The sequence below is a fragment of the Strigops habroptila genome, chromosome 3 (genome assembly GCF_004027225.2).
Source record: "Strigops habroptila isolate Jane chromosome 3, bStrHab1.2.pri, whole genome shotgun sequence".
Taxonomy (NCBI): Eukaryota; Metazoa; Chordata; class Aves; order Psittaciformes; family Psittacidae; genus Strigops; species Strigops habroptila.
The window spans coordinates 45306401-45330465 of NC_044279.2; the positions used below are offsets into that span (position 1 = coordinate 45306401).

Genomic DNA, 24065 nt, shown 5'->3' on the forward strand with positions numbered 1-24065 from the left:
CCCTTCAGATATTGGAAGGCTGCTATGAGGTCACCACGCAGCCTTCTCTTCTCCAGGCTGAACAGCCCCAACTTTCTCAGCCTGCCTTCATATGGGAGGTGCTCCAGCCCTCTTATCATCCTCGTGGCCCTCCTCTGGACTTGCTCCAACAGCTCCATGTCCTTTTTATGTTGAGGACACCAGAACTGTACGCAGTACTCCAAGTGAGGTCTCACGAGAGCAGAGTAGAGGGGCACGATCACCTCCTTCGACCTGCTGGTCACGCTTCTTTTGATGCAGCCCAGGATATGGTTGGCTTTCTGGGCTGCAAGCGCACACTGAAGCCGGCTCATGTTAAGCTTCTCGTCAACCAACACCCCCAAGTCCTTTTCTGCAGGGCTGCTCTGAATCTCTTCTCTGCCCAGCCTGTAGCAGTGCCTGGGATTGCCCCGACCCAGGTGTAGGACCTTACACTTGGCTTGGTTAAACTTCATAAGGTTGGCATCGGCCCACCTCACAAGCAGGTCAAGGTCCCTCTGGATGGCATCCCTTCCCTCCAGCGTATCAACCGAACCACACAGCTTGGTGTCGTCGGCAAACTTGCTGAGGGCGCACTCAATCCCACTGTCCATGTCGCCGACAAAGATGTTGAACAGGACCGGTCCCAACACCGATCCCTGAGGGACACCACTTGTTACAGGTTTCCAACTGGACATAGAGCCATTTACCACAACTCTTTGCATGCGGCCATCGAGCCAGTTTTTTATCCACCGAGTGGTCCATCTATCAAATTGATGTCTCTCCAATTTAGAGACAAGGATGTCGTGCGGGACAGTGTCGAACGCTTTGCACAAGTCCAGGTAGATGACATCAACTGCTCTGCCGCTGTCCATCAGTTCCGTGGCTCCATCATAGAAGGCCACCAAATTGGTCGGGCAGGATTTCCCCTTAGTGAAGCCATGTTGGCTGTCACCAACCACCTCGTTGTTTTTCATGTGCCTTAGCATGTTTTCCAGGAGAAACTGTTCCAAGATTTTGCCAGGCACAGAGGTGAGACTGACTGGTCTGTAGTTCCCCAGGTCTTCCACCTTCCCCTTCTTGAAAATGGGGGTTATATTGCCCTTCTTCCAGTCATCGGGAACTTCACCTGACTGCCAGGATTTTTCAAATATGATGGACAGTGGCTTAGCAACTTCATTTGCCAGCTCCTTCAGGACCCACAGATGGATTTCATCAGGTCCCATGGACTTGTGCACGTTCAGGTTCTTAAGATGGTCTTGAACCTGATCCTCTCCTACAGGGGGCCTAAGGTCTTCGTTCTCACAGTCAGCATCAGAAAATTGCCACTTTTGGCTTGAAGACAACCTGTCAATCACAACTCATTAAGCCCAGCCAGTTAGACTTTTGTCAATGTGCAAGTTTTGTAGGTTCTGGACCTCAAGTTCTTTTCACATATTTTGTGCTGTGATTTTTCACACATTTTTGTGTTTGGTTTAAGTTAGAGGATTTTTGTGGTTTCTTTGGGGAGGGTGGTGGTGTTTGGTTTTTGGTTTTTTTGTTAATTTACAAGTTTGTTTCCATGCTTTAGTAAAAATAAATGCAAGTTCAAATGTCAGGTCACTTGGGAACCCCATTTTCATGTCACATTATTGTTTTAAATATAAGATGGTATATCTAATCTAAGAAGTTCAATGACTTCAAAAGAAAATTTCTCCTGGCAAGGAAGGTAGAATGAAAATGATATGCATATATTAATATAAAAATTTTGAAAACTCTAACACTGCTTTTATGCTATAGTTTTATCTATTCTTAATATGCATTGCTAAAACATGGCCTCTTAGTTAAAACTAATGAATAAAATAGGATTCAGTATTATTAACTATTGAAAACATATGCAGATTTCAATGATCTATTTCTTTGTATAAAATCCTTTTGCCCTTCCAGATTTCAGAAATTAAAATCACATAGAAACTGAGGAAGGAATTTGATATATTAAAACGAGAAAATATAACACAAACATCACACATTTTCAAGATCTAACAAATTACAGAACTTGATTTCATAATAACTTTCTGAATAAGTATTACTATTGAACAAGTAACTAATAATGACAAATCCCCAATCCTTCAACACCTTTGAAATCAATGTGAACAAGTGATGATGATGAAGGTGGTGAACTTTTTATTTTTAATGAATCAGAGAAGCATGCGACTACAGACGTGTTAACGCCTGCACATCTTATTTGTTTGCCTAGTATATTTCACAGTGAATATCACCTCCACTTCACAGATTCCATTTTCACCAAGATATCTTGATAAAATAGATAAGAAAGATTATGAAGCCAACTGAAGGACTGTGAAGTAACAACTGACTACAAAAAAAAGTACTGAATGTTATTTTTAGACTTCTGCAGTAAACATTCAAGTCATCAAAACTGTGGTATAATTCTCATGTGAGACAGGAATTTCTATTAATATATTTATCTAGAGAAAAAGTGAATACATTATTAGCTATTCTGAACCAGTAACATATTCCCATAGCACCTGAAGAAATTTATACATTACTAGAAAAATTAAAACAATTAAGGTTTCTGCGGTTTTTGTTTTGGGTTTTTTTTTTTGGGTTTTTTTTTTTTTTGTAAAAACAGTCATGACTTGAACAATAGTCATGATATAAAATTGTGTCGTGGTTTAAGCCACAACAATTTAAGCCCAGCCAGTAACTCAGAACCACACAGCCACTCACTCACTCCCCTCACTCACTCCCCACCTTCATTTCCCCCCTTTCCCGGAGGGATGGGGGGGGAGAATTGGAAGAATGTAACTCCCACAGGTTGAGATAAGAACAATCCAGTAGCTAAGGTATAAAACAAAACCACTACTGCTACCACCAATAATACTAATGACAAGGAAAAAAACAAGGGGAGAGAACACAATTGCTCACCACCCGCCGACCGATACCCAGCCTGACCCAAGCAGTGATCTGGACCTTTCTGGTAACTCCTCCCAGTTTATATGCTGGGCATGATGTACTGTGGTATGGAATACCCCTTTGGCTAGTTTGGGTCAGGTGTCCTGTCTCTGCTTCCTCCCGGCTTCCCCTCCTGCCTGGCAGAGCATGAGACTGAGAAAGTCCTTGATAGGAGTAAACATTACTTAGCAACAACTAAAAACATCAGTGTTATCAGCACTGTTCCCACACTAAAGTCGAAAACAGAGCACTGCAGAACCTACTAAGAAGGAGAAAAATAACTGCTACTGCTGAACCCAGGGCAAATTGTAAAAACGTAACTTGTTCTTAGAATTTTAGAATGGCTAGAATTTCAGGAAAGCTAAAGGCCACTTAACCAAACCTTGGAACGAGCTGTTGTTTAAAAAAAAGTTGGAAAAAACTCCTTATTTGTGGTGTATTCCAGTGTTAAAATTTTTGTCATTAATGGCCATTGCATTCCATTTTCCCTCTCCCTCCCCAACTCCTGCCATGTGTTTTTACCACCTCACTTGTGGCATTAGAGTGCCCCCTGAGATTTATTTTTTTTTCCCTATGGTATGATCTGAACTTACTAAGTTGAATTAATTTGTGAAGAGGTCAGATGAGTACGTTGTGTTGCAACAGACCCAGAAGTAACATACAGCTGAGAATACAAAAGGAAGTACAGAAAAAGTACTGGTATCTCTAGTGTGTTGTTAGATTTGCTCGGATATATCACCACTCTGCAATCAGATGATTTTTGGGTTTTATAGATGTATATATATGTATGTACATGTATATGTGTGTGTGTATGTATAGGTTGGATTTATACTTCATATGAATGCAAATCATATATTGAAATTAAAAAAAAAAAAAGGGCATTTTAAAACAATTAGTATGCTGTTGCTTTTAGATGTATGTAACCTGCAACTGTTGTCACTGATAACAAGAAGAGGGAACAAAAAACCCAACAAAAAAACAAACTGCCAATTTTCATTTATATGTAACAGTTAAATACTAGGAAGATCAGGTTATTTCCTTATAGTCCCAGAAATTATCAGCCCTACCCTATTCTTTACCTTTTTAAAGGAGAAAAAAGATAATCATCATATACTTTCTAGATATAATCATCTTATACTTCTAGATCTTTGGTTTTAATTCTACATAGATGTTTTCTCTTGATGTTTTCTCCTCTTGAAGAGGTATCAGGTTTTAGTTATTATCTGTAGTAATAAAAGTATCTATATAAAGTACACATACTCACTGGGTAATGCACTCTGAAAAATCAAGTTTCTAGGACCACTTAATATTTAATTTCTTTCACCTTTAAGAATGTTTCTGTTACTGTCTGTATCTATTATCAGTTCTTCCATATTAATTACCTTTTTAGTCCAGCAGCCTGAGAGGCAACATTCTAGTTTTCAAGTATGTAGTGATCTACATGGACACTATGCTCAGGACATAAACATGACCATGTAACCCCAGTGGTCATAGGAAAAAAAAAAAAAGTTGCAGATTTGCACTTTTCCAGAAGTTCTTTAAAAAAGAACACTTTTGGGAAATCAGTTTACAATATGATGACATTCAGGCTATCAAAAAGTCAACTGAAAAGAGAGTGAATGGAATATTCAATGACTTTTCCAATAACAAAAGTTATAAAGAAAGCTCCTGTTGACAGGCAACCATTTTACAAAGTAATATTGTTCTTTACAAGCTGAATGTTGTATATATATTTCACTGCTCATTGAGTACAGTTTCCTGCCACTAAAGAACTGAGCTTAATTTCTCAATGTCAAACCACTGCTGATCCCTGCATTTCATGTCAGATTTCAAAGCAGACCATTTGTTTTGCAGATACTGTGTACAATATTTTACTAAAAGGGCAGTTTTCTTATTCTTCCTACCAAGTAAAAAAGACATTAAAAAAATAAAAAGGTAACTATTGTTCTTCTTATTCAGCATCTGTTAAATAGGAAATGACCTTTTGGATAACATTTTTCTTTCTCACACACTTCTAGTAATATGATTTTCCACCACCTAGTCTCTTCTGGTTAGTGACCATTACTCCAAGAAATTTGGCCCCTTCTACTAGTTTATAGGTGTTGGTATGCCAAAGTTCACATTTATTGATTGTTCTAATATGATAAAGTCTCTACAAGTTACTCTTAGGTCCTTATAACAATGTTAAGAGAGTTTGGAATCCTTTCCCTTTGCTAAAAAAGTCTTGTAATGTAATTCCATAATACAAGATCTTAGCCACCAGTCGATAAAATCTAGAGAAGGTCTGCAAAGCACAAAGAAATAAAATGACTGACTTCTTGCTTGTTATATATTTGTTTGTGTATTAAGTAAACCACCTAAGAACTTATAAGTTCTTATACTGACTTCTTGCTTGTTATATATTTGTTTGTGTATTAAGTAAACCACCTAAGGACTATAAATTACTGGATCAGTAATATCTGTATTCTAAAATTTTAAATATGAGATTAGATCCTAACCTCAGAGTCAGATTTTTCATTTGTTCTCCTGCAGATTTGGACTAGCAGTTCCATAATTTCTCATAACTAACAAGGATTTTATTATAAAGTTGCAGGATTTTTGAAGTAACAGAAATGGCAGAAGTATTAAAAAGGAGCTTTCTTTCACATAGGGACTTCCAGGTTGGGGGATTGCATCTGAACCCAAATTGCATTCAGTAATTTTAGCAAATTTCCTCTAAGCTTTGCACCTGAAGCAGATGGAAGAAAATTGCATCAGGAGATCAACCCTTTCAAATTACAATAGTTTATGATGCTCATCTGCATTTTAATCAGATATAAAGGATTTATTCCTGAAATACACCAAGAAACACCATTTTCACCTCCTGAAATGCATCAGAGAGTTTATGGCCAACCAACTAAAATATGTTGCACATTTCAACTTTATATATCTTTCTCTCTGGTGTATGCAATATTAGATGGATATAGGTGTTGGTGATTTTATTAGGAGCTATATATACAAGCCTATCAAAATAGAAACCAGAAAGTCATTTCATATGCCAAATCCACTTCATTAAGGATTTAACTCCCACAAACAAAAAAATATGCCTTTATGTTATACCATATATTTATATTCTATTTTTACATTAGATGCATCAGATAATATAATTTTATTCAAAATGCAGTGTAATATAAAACTGGAAGATAGATAATGCAGATCATGTATAGTCAAAGACTAGAGAAACTGAATGACTTGAAGCTAAAGATAATAAAGATTTGTCATGTTTCTTGTTGTGACCAGAGAGAGCATGAATTGGAATTAGTTTTGTAACGCGTGAAGACTGAATAGCAAATTTACCACTTCAAAAAGTATGTCTTATGTTCCTGACAAATAAGTAACAGACTGATATTGCCAAAATATTCCTATACTGACAAATATTTTAGGGAAATTGTTTTCTCTGTTGAATTATTTTTTTTTCTTTTTTATACATAAACTAATCTTAAATCAAGTGCAAGTGAAATTCAACAGCGTAGAAACAACTGAGTGTCAGCAGATTTCTAACAGTGACATTAATTCAACTATTGGAAAAAAAACATTTAAATTAAAAAAAAAGAAGAATCTATTTGCGAACAGGTTTATCTTAAGAATGGCTACTACTAATGGATAGCAAAGGCTTTGGAAAGGGAATACAGAACAGAAACATGTCTTCATAACCTTCTTAAAAAATTACCGGTATTGATTACCACAAATACTAGAGGTGGAATAACTGATGATAATTCTTACTAACACTAAATGAATGTTAGGTTCCTAAGTAATCCTTAACTTCTTTTCATTCAATAAATTATTTTTCAAGTTTTGACTTGTTCTATTTATCTGGAGCATAAATGTGCATAATGACTTCGGACTCTTATTAGCTTCTTATTAGGCTCAGTTTTGTCAGGATCTATTAACACGTGCTTCAAAAAGATAGATAGAAAAGTAATAAAAAAATCCCCCAATAATTAATTGACAGTAATCTGGATTAAAAAAAAAAACCCCAACATCATCATGATACTAGGTCTGCGGTTCCAATATCTTAATAATTTGGTAAAGTAGGGATAATATCTTTTTTCCTCCAGAAACTTTTCTCCACTTTCAATTTCTTAACACTAATAATAATGCACAATTAGTGTTACTATTATTCTAGGTTTTAGGCTTTCATTATGATGATTTTCACTCTTATGAGATTGAGACAGAAGTCTGTTTAGTCACATTCCCTGAACTCTGTTTCTATGAAGTATATTGCAGTTTGACAGAGAACTATGTAATTTTTTTAATACTGATACTTATAATGGACTGAATGAATACGGGTCTTGTGTAATAATTAATTTCATTCCACTGAAATATCCAGTTCTCTTTTCCTTTAACTAGAATTACACACCAATCCCCAAGCAGAAACTGTTAAAATTCCCTTTAAGATAGCAATTCTTAGAACATCCACTTAGCAAATTTTTCACACTGTGATTGCTCAGAATGGCTGCATCTTATTTCTAAAGTTATTTATTCTATAGATTTGCATGTTTTCACAATACTGACAAGGTTTCAAATTTCAACTTAATGTAAGTATAACGACTGGTTGGTAGAATGTTTGAAGAGGCAACACATGAATGACACATCTTTAAGTCATGACAAGACAGATATAATTTTCCTAGGAAAAACAAAGTTTTCAACAATTTATTTTACTAGTGTTATGAATTGAAATTTTATTTTTCTATGTCAATAATGAAAAGATCAACAGAAGAGGTTTAAGCAGATATGAAATGAGGATAATGGTAGAAGGAAGTTAACAGGAAAATAAAAAGATTAAAACAGATCTTTGATGTCATTGTGAGCTAGTGGAAAAAGACATTCAAGACAGAGGGACCTAGACACGCTTGTGAGGTGGGCCAATACCAACCTCATGAAGTTCAAGAAAGCCAAGTGCAAGGTCCTACACCTGGGTTGAGGCAATCCCAGGCACAGCTACAGGTTGGGCAGAGAAGTGATTCAGAGCAGCCCTGTGGAGAAGAACTTGGGGGTGTTGGTTGTTGAGAAACTGAACATGAGCTAGCTCCAGTGTGCGCTCGCAGCCCAGAAAGCCAACTGTATTCTGGGCTGCATCAAAAGAAGCGTGACCAGCAGGTCAAAAGAGGTGATCCTGCCCCTCTACTCTGCTCTCGTAAGAACCCCACTTGGAGTACTGTGTGGTGTTCTGGTGTCCTCAACATAAGAAGGACATGGAGCTGTTGGAGCAAGTCCAGAGGAGGGCCATGAGAATAATAAGGGGGATGGAGCACCTCCTGTAAGACAGGCTGAGAAAGTTGGGGCCGTTCAGCCTGGAGAAGAGAAGGCTGCGTGGAGACCTCACAGCAGCCTTCCAATATATGTGAAGGGGGCCTACAAGGATGCTGGAGAGGGGATCCTCATCAGGGACTGTAGCAATAGCACAAAGGGTAATGGTTTTAAACTTACACAGGTGAAGTTCAGGATAAATATAAGGAAGAAGTTCTTTACTGTGAGGGTGGTGAGGCACTGGAACAGGTTGCCCAAAGAAGTTGTGAATGCTCCATCTCTGGCCGTGATCAGGGTTGGACAGAGACTTGGGCGACATGGTCTAGGGTGAGGTGTCCCTGCCCATGGCAGGAGGGTTGGAAATAGATGAACTTTAGGGCCTTTCCAAACCTAACCATTCTGTGATTATATGATTATTAATGGCATAGCGAAGTCAATCATAAGAATAATAGAAGATAGAGGGGTGTTCATAATATTGATACGGCATTTCAGGAAAAGAATTTTTCTTCAAAACAATGTGATAAAATATTTTATAAATAGCAGCTTACATAGTTTTTTATGAGTCAGTCAACCTTTTTTTGTATAATCAAGGGTAAAATTTCTATCAGGATTTGTGAATTCTGTATAAAGATAATGTTTTCCAAGTGTTTTCATACACACAGACACACAGTAGAACACTAGAATGAATGGTTTGGCTTGAAAGGGACATACAGAGATCATCTAGTCCAACCTATCTCCCATGGACAGGGACACCTTCCACCAGACCAGGTTTCTCAAAGCCTTGTCCAACTTGACCTTGAACATTTCTAGGGGTGGGGAATCCACAGCTTCTCTGGGAAACCTGTTCCAGAGTCCCACCACCCTCATCATAAAAAAAAATTCTTCCCTATGTGCAATCTAAACATACTCTCTTTCAATGTAAAATCATTGGCCCTTGTCCTATTACTGCAGGCCTTGGTAAAAAGTCTTTTTATATCTTACTCATAACCCGCCTTTATATATTGAAAGGCCGCAATAACGTCTTTCTTAAGGCTGTTCTCCAGCCTGAATGACCCCAACTATCTCAACCTTTCTTCACAGGAGAAGTGATCCAGTCCTCTGATCATTTTCATGGCTACCTTCTGGACTCTAAAGTCTCCATGTCTTTCTCGTACTGGGGACCCCAGTACAAGAGAAAAGTCTTCTTTTAATAAACAATACTACTTGGAATACATTAAATATAACTATCCCTGAAAGTTTTTCTTATTGCTCTTATTAGAGACAAAACCGGTGATTTTTAAGTTATTCATGAACTTTCTTTCTCCTTAAGGCGGTATCTGACCCACAAATATGTAAAGGATGAAAAATGGCTTTTTCGAGGGATAAAAGCAATGTTGATTAATATAGCATTCATTTAAATTCTCTTGATTTATATTAATGTTTTAAGCAAGCATTTTACATATTATGTTTGGTGAAAAGGACTGATTACATAGCTCTTCTTTCTCTAATCTGTCTAGCAAAATCAGTATACTTGATGAACCTGGCTTTAATGAGGCTTATTTCACAAGACACCCAGTGTCATATAAATGACCAAGCCCTGAGATGACAGCTTTATCAGCCTTGTGCATATTTAACTCTTTCTATATCAGTTGATTATTTCAATTAAGGTTGGCTAGTCTTTATTTACTGCTTTAGAAACAAAAAAACAAACAAACAAAATCCAAGCAAGCAAACAAACAAATCAAGGGACTACATTTGCCTTATTTGTAAATCCACAGATGAAGCAGGTTTTTTAAGAGTTTTACAGAGAACCCCACTTTTCATTTACCATGTTGTCACATCTAGTAGATTTCAAAACTTGAATTCTTGTGTTAATGATACCAAGTCATATAGAGAAAAATTCCACTTATCTATTTCCTGTGGATTTTTTTTAACTTCTAACTAAGAAACTACCACAAAAAAAATAAAGCAATATGTTTGGAAACAGATTACAAAGAGCCCCTCCCTTTGCAGAAGTCAGATGTTTTAATACATAATATTGATAACAATGGCTACTAAATATAGAGGTTTCTGTTTTCTTAAAGTGGATCGATTTAACGTTTAAAATTTCACTTACCTTTTAACCTTTCCAAATCAAACAGATATCTGAAGGGCTTAACAGTAAGTGTCAAGGTCACACGATGAAATCCAAGCTACATCTGCTTCACTAAAAAGAGCCTATAGAGAAAAAAGAAATCCATGTAAATCTTTCAGAATACCTTCTTTTTTCTCTTTTTTTTTTTTTTTTCTGTCTCTTTTTACCTATTAGTTCACTTCACAAAATTATTTATTGTGTACAAAACAACCAGACTCGGTCAGGTTAACATTCTCTTTCCTAGTGATAACATGGTTTGATCTACACACTGTGAATAAGTAATTCATGAAGCGAAAAACTGTTCAGAGAGTAAAGGGATATTCTGGTGGCAGAACCAATGAATTTTAATTCCTTACATGTGGTGGCTGTTCTGGAAGAATTCATACACATTTTCCTCATCGTTTCAGTGGAACAGTGACATTTCCATATGCATATAAAGATTAAAGCTGTAAAAGTGCAAGACAAAATTTGAATGATCCATTTTACAAACTAGAATACAGCAGAATCATGGGTATATATTATTTTTTGTTTCTCATTTATGTGATGAACTGTCTAGGTGACTGACACTTATACACAGTCCATTTAGAATGATAAGAGAATGATAGAATTATCATACTGAATTATGAATGGTTTGGATTGGAAGGAGCCTTTAAAGATCATCTATTTCGTTCTTGGTAAATTGTTCTTTTTATTTTGTTTCTAAAAAAAGAAATGAAATTTGAAATATTGTTTGGGGAGAAAATACTCTGCACCATAGCAAAGAAAGACTCAGATGATACACAGAAATCACAGAAAGTTATGAACTAAGTTGCTTTTAATTGTTTCTCGTCTATTAATAGTAGCCTTTCCAATAAACCATGGTGCATGAAGTTAAATATGTTATGTGAGCATACCATAGATACTGTCATACAGAAGACATGAAGCACCACTTTCTTCCGTTTAATAGATGTTTTCTAACCTGCAGAGTTTGAAAACTATCTGGATTGAAAAATGGGGGCATAATGCATAAATATTCAACTGTCCAGGAGATGACAGGCCATTCATGAAGAAATATATTTATTTTCTATCAGCTCAAATCAAGAAAAAATATTTAGCTGAAATATTAGATCTCAGACTGCTACCTCCAGTGATAGGATACAACTAATTTTCATTTTCCTTTAGGGAACTCTTTATGCTGGCAAACTTTTGTAATAGATAAGAAAATATACTTCCAAATGTATATAAAAACTTCTTATTTAAAAAGAATTTCTAGAGGAAATGTCCCTTTATTTTTGACTTAGACTTTTTTGTTTTGTTTTGTTTTTTTTAACAAGCCAAAAATATATCAGCCAAATAAGAGATCAAAATCTAATTAGGAGAACAATATAACAAAATGTATGAAATTCCTATTTGGTAGGAGAGTGCTCTAGACTGACATTTAAGTCTAGATGAAGATTTTTGCTTTACATATCAAGAGGCAACTTTAGAAAACATGGCTCAGAGCTTGTAAAAGAAGGTTAAGAGATAATGTATAAATCTAGAGTGCTTCATGTACTTTGGATTTGGATTTCTCATAGGTTCTCACAGGAAACGAGGAAGATTTCTTTTAACTTGAATTCCTCCAAGTTCTTATCCCCTGTTGGGACTAATAATTTATACACTACACACAACAGACAGAAGCATTCACAGAAATATCACTACACATTTAATAAAGCAACATATATGGTATGTTAAGTTTCAGTAGTTCTGTTATGTCTCTTGCTCAGCCTGCATGTTTGATATTTGGTCCCATAGAAGATATATAGCGAGCACTCCCGAATACCATGATAAATTATCAACAACCATTATTGTCTAGGTATGTCTGTGCTTAGTGTTTTATTATACTCTTCTTTAGATTGTGGGAAATATAAAACTACCTACGTAATTTAGGAACAAATTCCCACAAGAAAAGGAAGAGCCTTGGGTGACATGGTCTAGGGTGAGGTGTCCCTGCTCATAGCAGGGTGGGTTGAAAATAGATGATCTTAAGGTCCTTTCCAACCCTAACCATTCTATGATTCTATAATCCTATGGATGCTTAGAGAAATAAATGATACAGCACCTACTAGTCTGTGTATTCTTGCAAGAGATGTACAGTACTAGCGACTTAACTGGCACTGCAGAAAGGATTATGTTATTATTGATGTTCTTTGTTCAGTAACATCTGACTTTCAACCATATATTTAAAAATATGTATTTATCTAGTACTGAATGATCATCTAAGAAGAGGTATTTGATACTCAAATGGTATTTGGAACTGAACAAGTCAAGGAAAAAGAAAACAGGGATGTGTTATGTGCACATTACAAGAGATTTTTTTGTTGCTGTTACTGAATCCCTGCTCATCTGGACCCCACTATACATGATTGACAGCCACCTGGTTCAGAAATACACAGACATATGGCACCGTTATTAATACTGACCCAAAGATATTGCAGTAAACATATTCCAGGTTTGAAAAAAACATTTGATAAATACTCATTTAACAAATGTAAACAAATGTGTTCTATTATAAATTCTACTCTATAAACACACTTGCTTTCAAAGCCAAAGAGAAACCTGCTGAATGCCAGGAGTTCACTATAGATTTGGGAGTTAAGCATATTCTATCTATGACTTTCAATGATATCAGATAAAATTAAATGGAAAGGAGAGCAGTAAAATAAAAATATAACATCATGCTGATCATCATTCAAATACAAAGTACAAAATGTATTATGAAAATCTGAATTAACATAGGCATTTTGCAAATATAGATATAACTCTTGGTCTTAAACAACAAACCAAAATTAATGTATTGGAAACAAAATGGTAAAGAACATGACAACACTGATCAGAAAAGAATGAGCACAGATCCAAACGGTTGTCAAAAAAAAAAAAAAAGGAAAAATGCATTCCATATTTTTAAAGTAATTAACTGAAAAAGGCTTGAATAAAAACATCTCAACATATCCTTACACCATCAAACATTTCCTATTACGGTACCTTTCTTCTACACTCCTAACCTGTAGTGCCCCTATTATATAAATTAGCTTTTGCAGCTGCGTATCAAGCACGTTAACACTCAGCTGTCTCTTATATTTATCCCGTTCACAAGACTTATTCTACATTTTTAATTCAGTGCATGAGTCACAGTCTTTTACAGATGAGAGTTCCCCAAAACAAACAATTTTGTTGGAAATGCTTGTAACCTCTCTAAACTCAGACTGAATCTTTTAAGGCTACACATGAACATTATGAGTTAAATCTCCACTTGGGTAATCAAGTCACCCAAGTTGAGCTCTCACACTGTAACATCCAGAGACAGAGCAATATTTATGCTATGTATATTTCTGGTAACACTAATTTTACTTCAAATGAAATTTCTTGTGTCAAGTCTCCAAAGAATTCATTATAAAAAATAAAACCAATTTTTGAAATCAAAATACTACAAAAATTTCAGGTTTTGTTTTCTTTAGGAAAACTTTATAAGCAATTTTTGAATCACTATTAATATCATGTTGCAGCCAAACCTATTTTCTGTTAAAAAAAAAGAAAAAAGTTATAATTAAAACTCTTCATAGCATCCTGGTCTCATAACTTTCTTGTGCCTTAGAATACAAGAGCTCAAAAAACTGAGCTCTAAAATGGTTTAAAGTGAATGGATTATTGCTTCAGTGGAGTATATATAATTGTCTATATAAACAAGCCCAATGAGGTTACAGCATATCTATGGTCCTGCTCTTAAACAATATTTATATTATGGTTCTACTTGGTTTTGATTTCTGTATGTTACTGTACTGTACTGTTCTTTACTGAAGAAGTAAAATTTGCTTTGATTCTTTCAGACCTATATTATAAAAGAAAAAAAACCCACACTTTTTCACATATTTCTTCACATTAGATGATACTGTTAGTGACAAATCCTAATGTATATTCTTGTTCTAAGTGATAAGGGAAAAAAAATAAAATACTTCAGATGTGAAACACACCTGCAACTAATTTAAACAAGCAGTTCCTCTTGTTGACCTACCAACAACCTTAGTTACGAGGAGACATGGAAAGCTGTAATGTGGGAGGTGGGTTCTCTGTCATTATCTAATGTGTCAAAAGAATCTGAAAAATCCTGTTACAAATGTTACTGACAATGAACTTCAGGAAAACAAAGCCAAAGAATGAAACTGTGACTACGTGAAGAGCTGACTCTAAGGGCCTAATCATGGAAAATATAAGTTTCTAAACCTCCAGTTTTTAACCTTTATGTCAAATGTCTGAAAGTGAACATTATAAGGCGAGAGCTATGTACAAACAAACCTAGAAATAGGTTATTATATGTACATGCTATGTGTAACTGTAATTTCTAATAAGTAGCTACCAGCAGTTCCAGCTACTGGAAAGGACAACTCAGATTTTACAGATACAATTTTCAGCTGTGCTCTAATAATGTAGTCAAATTAGTCTAAGAAAATTATAGGTAAAAATATGCACCAAGGCAGGGAGTGGGGAGTGAGTGTACATGTGATAGGTCTAAGTAGAGCAGATAAAACATTAGTAAAGATTATGATACACCTGCTTCAGAAAGAGGCCTGTCAAAATACTACCCTGAATTCAACTACTCCACAAAATATTTTGAACAAATCCTTTCAAGGATGAAACCTAGCCAAATCAAACCTTATCCTAAACTGCTACAGCTTAATTACCTTGTTTTATTTTAAGCTTCAGCTACTGATGTTCATGTGTGATGTGGCAGATAGCAACACAGCAGAAATAAACATAGACCACACTTTTTGTAAAAACAATCAAATTCTCAAATCTTTAAATAAATGAACAAAAACCTCTTCCTTCACCCCTCTGCACTACCCAGTAAAGAGTATTTTGGTGATATGTATCTTCTGATATATATATTGGTGAAGTAGTTTATTTGGTTTATGCTGTCATGCTTGCCTTCAAGAACCAATACAAATGTCCAACATAAGAGTTTCTCAACCATATAAACAAGCAATGTGTGCTAAAGAGAAAAAGAGTCATAATCTTTTATGCTTACTACAACAATAGAAATGTTTCACATAAGTTTATGTTAATGTCTGTGCTCATATATAACTATTATGTGCTTGTGTAAGAAATACATCATGTTAAAGGAGACAATTTAATCGTCCCACAATACTAAATTATACATGTTTTGTGGTCAAACTATTTGTAACTGACTAGCAATTTTATTTTTGACTCTTCCCTTTTTAATTTGTCCTGATACTCTATCTCTTATTAACATAAATGCTTAACTTTACTTATTTCAGCAAAAGATAACTTAGTCTAATAAGCCGATTACAGACTCATTAGTGTCAGGCATCTAAGGAAAGATCTGTATCAATTATCTTTCATCATTCACCTCTCAGACAGTTTCTTTCTTCTTCTCCTCCCTCAAAACTCTTCCGGAAAGATGGAAGGCAGCATGAGCACTTTACTCATTTGCCATCTGTCCACTGACACTTACCATCTTTTTTTTATACACTTGCCTGCCCAGCTCTGTTACAGGTCAGCATTATCTTCTATCCTTCACTTATCTCAGAGATTCCTTTCTTGTGTTTCATGAAAACTCCTTAGAAGCAATATTTAACTTTCTGTTTCTAATTCATCCATTAATTCCCCATCGTGAAAGTTATGTCACTTTTTGCACTCCAATTTTCGCTATATTTTGAACATCAGCCTGTTCCTAAATGCAGTTCTCTCTGACCCTAAGAGGGTACTTTCAGTTTGCATGCAATAGAAAAAGTGGCAAAAATCCTTCTCTGAATTCTTTACAAATTATTTACAGCTCTTCCTATAACACTGTAGCCCCAAAAAAATCTTGCAGATAGATATCTGTGCATCAAAACACCAATCTGTATGATTTCCATGTAGGTTATCTCAAGTGTATGAAAATGTTTATGTGCCTCACACAAATAAGAGGGTTATGTCAAGGTCTCTGAAATCTCCCCCCAAAAGATGCTGTCATTAAAATACATTTGCATGTCGAAACAACCTGAGTCCCCTGAAGAATAGGTAGACACTCTCCTTTTTTGTGGTTAAGATAAAAGGGTTTAAAGAAGCAGACTATAGTTCACTCTATAGTGAACTTATAGGTGAAAATACTTATAGGTGAAAATGGCTGAGTACTTTTGTCAATTCACTGCATTTTATGGACACTTCATTCATTCTGAGCACTATGTAGAGCTACATTTTATTTGCTTGTGACCTTTTTCTATCATATTACTTTTATATGCAAAGGAGTGCTCCTATAATTTAGCTTGGACTTCAGTGTGATCTTTATTTCAATGTACATCTACATCTTAAGCTCACTAAACGACACACAATGTAAAACCCTTACTAATGGGTCCCAGAGAGCAAGGTTGATAAAAGGTATTCATTTATCAAAAGTTCTACTTCAGCCATCAGCATGTTCATTGGAAATTACAATACTTTTTTAGGAGAGGCTCTCAGGAACTCAAGATACTCATTAGAGATGCACTGCTGAATGACAACTGCATAAAGAAAGAAAAGGTCATCTCATTGTTAATTAGTTGTCTATGTTGCATCAGCAATGATAACATATCTTACATCAAACTAATTGCCAGACAGCAAAAGTGAAACTTTTCTCTAGATTTACACTCTCGATTATTATCTACATTAGACAATTAAATTATGTTAAAATATTATATAAAGATGTAAATCAAAACAACAAATTCAAATTACACAAATAGAAAATGTTTTTTCAGTTTCTATACATTTAGTCTTTTGAAAATTTTAAATTTAACCTTAAAAGTACATACAATTTCTTACTGAAAATAATTAATTACTGAAAATAATAAATTTTTTACTGAAAATAAAGAATTTTAGGATTAATTATATAATTTATTTAATGACTGTAATTTATTAAATAAATAATGAAATAGGGTTTAATATAACTAAAAGGTTTACAACTTTTTTACAACTTACATTTACAACAGCAAAAGACTGAATCTGATTATAAATAAGATTCCTCCAGTGCATTAGTATCCTGACATTTATTAAACAGCTTGACTTCTTTTGTAAGCATGTCCCAACCAGAAACTTTGAGATCTTATATTCTAAAACAATGATGACACTGGAAGAATCTTAGAACTGGGGCATAGGGTTCAAAAAAGTTCTTACGATCCTTCACTGTAATACAAAACCAAAACCAAAATCCCTTCTTCATCAAGCACTTAAGACAGACATTAGTGCAGTCTGGCAATACGATGTGAGTTTCCTGTCTTTTACTTGTTTGCACTAGATACAGTGAACACTATCAAAATATAACTGTTACATTTAATTACGTGTACTAATGTACATATTCTTAAAGAAAATCCATGACTCTAACACAGTCAATATATATTTTTTGTAAATATATTTGATTAAGATCTCCCCTAGGGATCTGCTGATATAATAAAACATCGCCTTGAAGCATCTTTAGCAAAATGAATGTAGAGTTCTATGGCACCAGACCCCAGAAGACTGGAAAGTATGACCAGGGGAGTATAAACAAAACATCTAACAAATAGGATTGGTTTAGTCAGCCAAATCACATTTTCTTTATGGTCTGCAGTCACTGAGGAATGGAGCTTAGTAGACCTGTAAAAAGCACCTGTTAAGACTGCATATTCAAAGTCAATAGTATTTTTAATAGACATCTATAGTTATTAATGGTGTTTTAGCTCTTTCATGATCATATACCTAATGCAGCACAGGCTAAAGCAGGGCTAATGAACTCTTCAAAACTATTTCAGAGAAATATCCACAACAAACTGATTCAAGTTAGAATACTTTACATTCAAGTCCTGCACCAGTACAACACATCTCACACCGTATTGATTTGAGTAATTACTAAATCCTGAGAAACAACTTGAGCTCAGAAGTTTTTTTGCTCTCTGATTCATTATCTCTCCAAAGCCTAAGTCCTTTTTTCCAGGAGCTAACTTTTGGTTTAATATTACCATTACTTATGAGAAAGGCTTAAGTACTTAAAGAGCAGAAAAATATATTACTCAACTTAAGTAATTAGCTTCAACTAGCAATTGTTAGGTACTGATGGGAAGAAAAAAAAAAAGAAAACAAAATTCAGTAAAGTAGTACTTAAGCCATCAAAAAAAAAAAAAAAAAAAACCAGTAAGGGCTTTTCCCGCCTCATTTAGTTACTTGGGGAAATCTATTCATATAAGAATCTTCATATAAGGAATTTTAAATATGCTTAGAAGAAAGTCAGTCATGCATACATGACAAGCTGTTTGTCAACCAATGACAAGTAAACAGGATGCTTTATGCATAAACATTAATATATAATGGAAATAGATCTCTAAAATAGCATGCTGAAAAATTTTCGTTATTCTAGAAATCTATACCCTAGTGTAATGAAAGAAATAAACAAAACCTTAAACAAAAGATATGTGCTTATGAAGCCATAAAATCATGAGCAGCCATTAATTATGACAATTAAATGATCTTTTATATGCAGAAGCACTTTCTGGTGAATTGAAGTTACAGTTCAATGTATACAGTTTATCTTTCTTAGAGAAAAAAGTCTTCTACATAAATAATAAATATGTATTACATATTTTTATATATTATTTATATTATATAATAAATATTCACATTTTCTCTGAACTGTGAGCTACAGAACACCTAAACACAGCAGAGAACAAGTGATTGCACACTTTAGGTTCTTCTGTATAATACAATAAGAAAAAAGTGTGAGATGGCCTGTGAGACTTCAGGGCAAGCGACCTATATGAGGCACAAAAATGAGCACTAAAAAACCTCTGAAGTTTCTTAAGAGATAGTAAATACAAATATAAAGAAAATCAGGTAATTTGATAGCCCACAACACAATGAATATTCTATTAAATGTCATTCTAGCAGAGAAACAGAAATGAACTGGTAAATTAAAATTAGTGCTTTCTTAAATATAAAGGATCCTGTCCAGCTTGTGTTACATTCATGAGACATAATGAATATCATTTTATAGATGTTTATGGTGGAGCAGATCTCTACCTGCAGCCCATGGAAGACCTCAAGCTGGAGAAGGCGGGTGCCCAAACGCAGCTGTGACTCCATGAGAAGCCCGCTCTGGAGCAGTCTCCTGGCAGAACCTGTGGTCCCATGCAGAAAGGAGTCCACACTGGAGCGAGTTTGCTGCAGGACTGGTGACCCTGCAGGGGACACAGGCTGAAGCAGTCTGTTCCTAAAGGACTGCACTTGTGGAAGGGACCCACATTGGAGTGGTTCATGAGGAACTTAAACTGGGAAGGATTCATGTTGAAAAAGCTCAGGAAGAATGGTCTCTGGACTTGCTGGAGCAGGGAAATAGTGTGAGGGGTTCTCCCCTGAGGAGGAAGGAGCAGCAAGAGACAACGTGTGATGAACTGACCACAATCCCCATTCCCTAACCCACTGCGCTACTTGGGAGGAGGAGGTAGAGACTTCATGAGTAAATTTCAGCCCAGGAAGAAGGGAGGGGTGAGAGGTGTTTTAAGATTTAGCTGTTTGGGTTTTTTTCATTGCCCTACTTGATTTGATTGGTAATAAATTAAACTAACCTCCTCAAGCCAAGTCTGTTTTGCCTGTGACAGCAATCAGTGAGTGATCTCCCCCGAACTTGACCCACGACCCTTTCCCCTCTCTGGCAGAGAAGGGAACTGATAGGAGTGACTTTGGTGAATATTTGGTTTCCAGCCAGGGTTAACACACCACGTTAAGGTACCTTTCTTCTTTATTGGCATGTCTATTATTGTAGAGATCATTCTGTCTATCCAGACTGCAAAAAACTGCAAAATATTGAGGAGTATTCAAGGACATTACTAAAAAACATTAAAACTTGAATATATGCTTTTTTTTTCCTATTCAAATCCTGTTTCAAGGAACTCAGTTGACTCAGTTTGTCATGGAACTATTTTATGTGAAGTCTTTAAACACCTCTCCGGGGAACAGAAATATCACAATAGAGAGCTTCCTAGTCTGGCATAAAAAGTTATGACAAAGCATTAAGATGGACTAAAACTACGTATGCTGAGAATAGATTTTTTTTTTTAAATCTGATTTTTTAAGATCTTTTTAATAACAGAAGGCAATTATTTATTAGAACATTTATCTAAGGCTGAGCTAAACTCTCCATGACAGCAGTTTTTTAAATCAACATTTTGTTAGAAAGAGTCTAGTTCAACAGCAGTATGAAAAATGCAACAATAATTGGGCCTTTGATTTATCATAAAGGAGATCAGATTATGTGATTAACATGAACATTTCTGACTCTATGAAGCTACCCAGAAAAAAATTAAAAAAAACCACAAAAAAACCTAAAGCACATTAATCCAGAATCGACAAATGCAGACTCCATACTAATTTTACATAATAGCCCAACTTTGTGAAAATTTTTACCCATTTTCTTGTTTATTTGCCGTTATATTTTTTTAAAGACAAAGAATTAGAAAACGTGTAGACATATGTATGTTAGTATTAGTTGTTGGAGAGGACAGCAAACTTCCCAATAAATGAAAACAGAAGAATCTTTTGATACGGATTACACTAAGTGCAAGCAAAACTATGTTGAAGGTACATATAGTAGCATACCTATAGCATATGCATATACAGCATACTAGCAATCTAGGAGGACTTAAATAATGATTACTAAAGACCTGACTTTTATATAATTCACTTTTTTATCTAGTAGGAAACATGGCACTAAATTACAAGCTGACTGAAGAAAGTTTGGTGTAGTTTTGAAAAATACTTTGTCCTCTTCATTAAACGCTGGTTTATTCTCTATTAACAGCTTTTGATCTCAAGTTAAGCTTATAGAAGAACAGAGAAGAGAAAAAGAGAAAATAGTGTCTGCCATGCTGATTTTTTATTTTGTAACCTTAGGGTGAAGTGGAAAAAAAGATTTGCTTGCAACCTATATTCCTTATTTCTCTAGAAGAGATGAATTGTTATAGTTATACTAAAAAGAATAAAAAAGTCTGTATTCTATGAATTTCTGATCACTTTTCTGATCACATTTCTGATCACTTTACAGCCAGATATTAATTAAATGGACCCTTTTTTTCCTTTTTCAGCTGACCTGTTATACACAGATACTAGCAAGCAACCACTATCTACTCAATGAGGAACTGCTACATAATATTGAATTTATTTTAAATTTGTTTACATGTAGAAAAGTATCCTGCCCAGTCAGAATGTTTTGCCACTGATTATACTTAGATATAAAACCACCATTTAAGGATAATTTTTGGGGTTACTGACCATTCTTTTTTTTTGGTAAAAACAGAAAATATGCAACAGCAACCTTTCACCCCTTCCCTCAAGCCCCATAGTAGACCAATCCTCCTCACTTAACCAAGTTAAGATTTTGACACTTCTATTTCCAGACATGCAACTTTTTTCTGCCATTTATGCTGCTCTCTGTTGTATACATAGACACATCCTGATGTCTCAATCAGTATTTGCCTGAATTCTTAATTTCCTTCAGACTTAAAGTTTTTATCTGTACTTTATACTAGTCCTTTTCTGAGGTCAGTTGTGTTTATTACATTGAGGCATTACCTTAATAACACTTTATTTTTCCTTTAGATGACATTTTGTCTAAAAATTCAAATAATATTTTCCATAATTTTTCAATAAGAAAATCTCAAAACTCAATAGTTGAGTCCCCACAAGAGAGAGTCTGATTTATCTTCTGTTTTTCCTTTTTTTTTTTTCTGATTAAAATAAATATATATCAACTGCATTCCAATGCTGTGTAGGATAAGAGTATGAAAACACAAACGTAAGTGTCATTTTTCTGTCCTGGCAAGATTTCTCTCATTTCGCATACTTTTCTTAAAAACAAAAAAATAGCAAAAAATACCCTTTAAACAATATCAAATTCATTCTATTGTTGGAAATTGAACACCAAAGAATCTTTTAATGGAATTCATAATAAATGCCAGTAATATTTGATAATTGTGGGCCAACTATAAAATGAGACATATTTCATCTCATTTGGTGTTAGAAATACGTATTTTCACTTGGTGGAAACAAAGACTGTCTTCACCCACTATATCTCAAAGATAGACATAAGCTAATTATTATTAGCATTAACATAACTATATAGTTATACCTGTTGCTTTTTATTAAGTATAATTTTACCCACCAGGCAACCATTTAAAACATCAATTTCAAATTTAGCTTTAAGGCACTCATCTAATTTATTTTCAGACATGCTTATTACTAAAATGATCTGGAATGAAACCTTCACACATTTCTAGTGCATAATGAATAATTAAAACCAATGTTTATTGCTATCTAAGATGTTTTGGGAAAAGCATAATGTACACATTATACATTACCTTTTTTTTCCTGAATACTTGCATTCTCTATCAGACTGAAAGTCCAATATAAAGTTCTACTTCAGTGCCCTCTCTGCTACCCCTTTTTTTCATGTTGAGGTGATATATACAGAAAACAGCACAAAAGCTTTTTAAAGAAATCATTGGACAATGTTCGTGCATCTCAAACTGGCAGATCTTTTTTCAGATGAAATACTATTACTACAACCAAATAGCTATGACCTCAGCCCAAAAGTTTTAAAAGTCCTGAACTATGGGGGAAAATGCATATCATATCTCCTAGAAGTGACTGCTTCAGAGGAAAACAGGCAAACAGGACTGAAGGTTAAACTGTGAGGCAGGCTTTAAATAGAAAGACTCAGGGAGCAGGGTCCAAAGTGGCAATTCTCGCACCATCACATCCAACTGGGGAATAAGCCAGACCAACCAGACCAGTGATAAATATTCCTTAGCTGCCTCCCACAGATCATCCCATAGATGAGAACCAGAAGGCCAACCACCTCTAGGGTTCATGGGCCCTGATGGGATGCAACCCAGAGTGCTGAGGGAGCTGGCAGATGTTATTGCTAAGCTGCTCTCCATCATCTTTGAAAGGTCATGGAGAACAGAGGTGCCTGAGGACTGGAGGAAAGCCAGTGTCACTCTAGTCTTCAAAAAGGGTGAGAAGGAGGACCTAGGAACCTACAGGCCAGTCATCCTCATCTCAGTCCCTGGAAAGTTTAAGGGAACAGCTCATCCTGAATGTTATCTCTAAGCATGTGGAGTTTATCAGGAGTACTCCACATGGATTCAGCAAGGGGAAATCATGCTTGACCAATATGATAGCCATTCTATAATGAATGACTGGCTGGGTAGCTGAGGGGAGAGCAGTGAATGTTGTCTACCTTGACTTCAGCAAGGTTTTGGCAGTTTTCTGTAACATCTTGATGAGCGGACACTGAGGTGGATTGAGAACTGCCTGAATAGCAGAGCTTGGACGGTTGTTCTTAGTGGCACAGAGTCTAGTTGGAGGCCAGTGTCCCCCAGGGGTTCCCACTGGGTCCAGTCTTATACAACGTAACTCATCAATGACCCAGATTGACTCTGGGACAATCTGGGACAGTGTACCTTCAGCAAGTTTGCTGATGATAACAAAACTCTAGGAGTGACCGGTACACCAGAGGGTTGTGCTGCCATTCAGTGAGACTTGGACAGTCTGGAGAGCTGGGTGAAGAGGGACCTAATGAAGATCAACAAAAGCAAGTGTAGGTTCCTGCATCTGGGGAGGAATACCCTCATGCACCAGTACATGTTAGGGGTTGACCTGCTGGGAGAAGGACATGGGGTCCTGGTGGACAACAAGT

General features: G+C 35.5%; 1 protein-coding gene across 1 annotated transcript in view; it reads right to left on the reverse strand.

Annotated features, from left to right (window-relative positions):
- Positions 1 to 24065, reverse strand: part of MGAT4C (MGAT4 family member C) — a 406827-nt gene that overhangs the window by 307785 nt on the left and 74977 nt on the right. Inside the window, exon 2 of the mRNA XM_030478871.1 lies at positions 10334 to 10434. The gene's annotated coding sequence lies outside the window, so the exon portion shown is untranslated. The remainder of the gene's footprint in view (positions 1 to 10333; positions 10435 to 24065) is intronic.